General features: G+C 53.1%; 1 protein-coding gene across 1 annotated transcript in view; it reads right to left on the minus strand.

The window, feature by feature from the left end:
• LOC103919595 (TGF-beta receptor type-2-like) overlaps positions 1 to 3,189 on the minus strand; it is a 33,468-nt gene that overhangs the window by 9,849 nt on the left and 20,430 nt on the right. The gene's annotated exons all lie outside the window — the stretch shown is intronic.

Below are 3,189 nucleotides of genomic sequence, written 5' to 3' on the forward strand. Positions count from 1 at the left end.
AGCGGCTCAGGTATAATTCTAATTATATGTGCTTTGGAGGGGCTTTGTTAAAGCCCTTTATCTCTTCCAAATGGTGAAAAGAGAAATGTTTAGTACATGCCAATAGTAGGATGTGAGCCAGAGACTCCGCTTACTTCCAGTAGATAATTCACCAGTTCATAATCACGCCTTGGATCAGGTAGTGCCAACCCTAAGGCTGAATGCCCTGCGTGGGATCTGGGGCAAAATCCCTCCTTTACCAATACCAGCTGCTAGGCCAGCAGGTTTTGGGGCTGTATGGTCGTAAGGAAACCCTCCAAAATGAGAGTCCCACCTCGTATGTCACCTCTGCTGCAATACAAGTCATAGCATCTCTTCTGCTCGAGGGTAGGAAGGCTCTGCAGAGGGACCTGGACAGGCTGGATCGATGGGCCAAGGGGAGAGAGGTGGGGGACGTGGGGGCCGAAAAGCCTGCTCGCCAGTGACTGCTTGGCTCGCGCTTCCCTCCTGCTCCTCTCAACCCACGTGTGCAGGTGCAGCCCGTAAGCGCCATCTCATCCCTGGGGCTCTCTCTGGGCTAATTGCTGGTCGTTGTGCCCTGTCCTTGCAGAACCGCTTGCTCCTGCCTCCGGCGACCTGCGGGAGCAGAGCCCTTCGGTTGCTGGTTGGGGCTATTTCTAGAAACGGCTTGACCTTTGGAGCTGCCAAATTATAACGTGAAGGCAATATGACTCCCGGACCATGGGGCTGTGTCTGCGTTTACACCACGGCTTCAGACACCGAGCAACTACGAATGAAACCTGCTATGTTACCCGGTGATGTCCTGGTCCTCACCGGGTCTGGGGCAGAGGAGTGCTGGGGCTCAGCACAGCCAGGGATGCGATGGCAAATAAGCCCTAGCTCTTCCTTATTTCCATTTAGATAATTAAGAGGGAGGTAAAGGCATAATTTCTTAGCATTTCTAGAGAGTTTGTTCTTTGTTTCAAAAAGAAAGGACAGACCGGCTTTTTTTTTTTCTTTTCTTTTTTTAATCGCTGCTTATTTCTTCAGCTCCGTGTAACAACCCCCATGTCAGAGATGGTCATAACATCAGCCGGGGAGACCGAGACATCCCTCCCACCAGCTGGGGGGGTGAAGACTTCCCAAGAGATTTTTCCGGTTTTGGAGTGAAGATGCAAAATATCCCAGTGCCCATGTTGCGTTTAACTGTGCACAAGTGTTCAGCAAGTGCACTGAGAACAGATGAAATATTTCAAGGCCTATTACCAAAAGGTCTCATTCATGAAACTCCAGTTACTTACTGAAATGTGGCTCATAGCACCAGGTCTAGCTCCATAGCGCTGATGTCCTTAGCGCTTTTTTAACCACCAGTGCTCAGTAGCCAGGTTAGGTCCTTCTCATGTGCCGCATTTTTTGCTCAGCAGCACCTAGATCAGGCTCCCATTAAAGCCATGGAAATGTGTCACGTGTAGAGCAAAAGGATGGGTTTGGCTCTGGTTGTCGTCCGACTCCTCAAGCACAGGGCACTCGTTTTGCTGGAAAACTCCAGCTCTCCCAACAGATCCGAGCAGTGTTGGCTCAACACAAGGGAGCTTGGCAAGAGGGTCCAACACAGCGACGTCCCAGTGCGTGGGAGCTCCCTTCTTTTGATGCATGGTAGAGTCATCCTTGCTGGACCCATGTCTTCATCTCCACCTGCTGTTTACCAAGCTAGTTGAGGGAAGAGGTTTGGGGAGCAAACGGTGGAGATCCTCAGAAACTGGGGTGCCCAGGTGGATTTATGAATGGCCAAGCATGAACTGGGTTATATCCCTTTGTGGGCAGATGGTGCCAGCTGAAAGGAGCTGGAGCTCGGAGATGGGATTAGGAGGCAGCTGTTGGTGTTGCGATGGAGCCTCTTGCCCTTGGAGAGCTGGAGCAGAGCTAATGCAGGCTGCTGGCATGGCACGCGAGACATGCCAGGCAGCTCGGGGCCAGATGGCTCCTGCCCTGCCAGCACCACTGGGAAAATGCAACCTGGGATGTGGCCCTTCTCCTAGGGGGAGGATCAGCGCCTGCCCTTGAACAGCCAGTGGGTAATTAAGAGCTAATTAAGAGCTAAAAGCAGAGCGCCAGGGTTCGACCCTTGTTTCCGGAGCCTTCCCCAGAGGAGGCAGGATAACCCGGCACCAGACGAGTTTGCAGGGCAGCCCCGGGGTGAGGATGAACGGCGGGGGGGGGCCGGCCCCCACGGGTGGCCGGCGAGCATTGCAGCCACTCCTGGGGGGGTTGAAGGACATTACAACCATTAACAACTTTTCCAGGGACAGCCTCTGCTTCCCGACCTAGCGGTGCAAAGCGGGAGGATGAAGGTACGGAGAGGTTTTGCGATGCCTTCAGGGTCCACTGGGAAGTCAGAAATAAAAGCAGGGGCAAGAACCCAAATTTGTCATCCTCTTCTTGGTACAGGGCATGGAAAGTCCCCTGGCCTCAGTGCTCCCTCTGTTTTCTTGGGGTTCCCAGGTAACTTGTCAGAGGAGCTTCTAGCTGAAGAGTCCCAGGAGGGTGCGATCCCTCCTCCGTGGGCTGCCCAGGCTGGGCACGCTGGAGGATGTGAGCACGTTGTTCAGGAGCGTGGGGCCAAAGCTGCTGCTGTGACTGTGATACCCACGCAGGACAAGTTCAGATGATCCAAATATGCCTTTGCAAGTGAGCAAAGGGCAGCGAGGCTGGCTTGGAGGTGAGCCCTGCCTGCAGGGATCTCAATCTCAGGATGGGGTGGGAGATGCTGGGAGGAGGCTGCAGGGCTGGCAGGTTATTTGTGACCCCGCAGCTGCCTCACCTCACCTGATACGTGGTGCGAGGTGCAGCCCCATCCCATGCCGTGGGATTGCTTTCCTGGCATGGGGATTTATGCTGCAGGGGTCTTGCTTTTTCCTGTACATGTAGGCTGTCATTGGGAAAACCCAGCGAGATGCTGGATTGCCTACCCAGGATTTAAGGTGGCTTCTCCATGTGCGTGTAGGGGAATTTGGGGCAGGGGGTGGATTTTGTTTGTTTGTTTGTATTTCTTGTTGGTTTTGGGTTTTTTTAAGTCCATAATGCAACAATTATGTTGAGGCAAACTCCTACTGAAAGCGGGGCATACAGCATTCACGCTAATTAGCAGGTTGAGATAAAGCCTAGCGATAAGTGCTTGGCTGGCTTTCACTTTGGCAGCCAAATTAAAAG

The sequence above is a fragment of the Pygoscelis adeliae genome, unplaced genomic scaffold (genome assembly GCF_000699105.1).
Source record: "Pygoscelis adeliae isolate BGI_AS28 unplaced genomic scaffold, ASM69910v1 Scaffold227, whole genome shotgun sequence".
Classification (NCBI taxonomy): Eukaryota; Metazoa; Chordata; class Aves; order Sphenisciformes; family Spheniscidae; genus Pygoscelis; species Pygoscelis adeliae.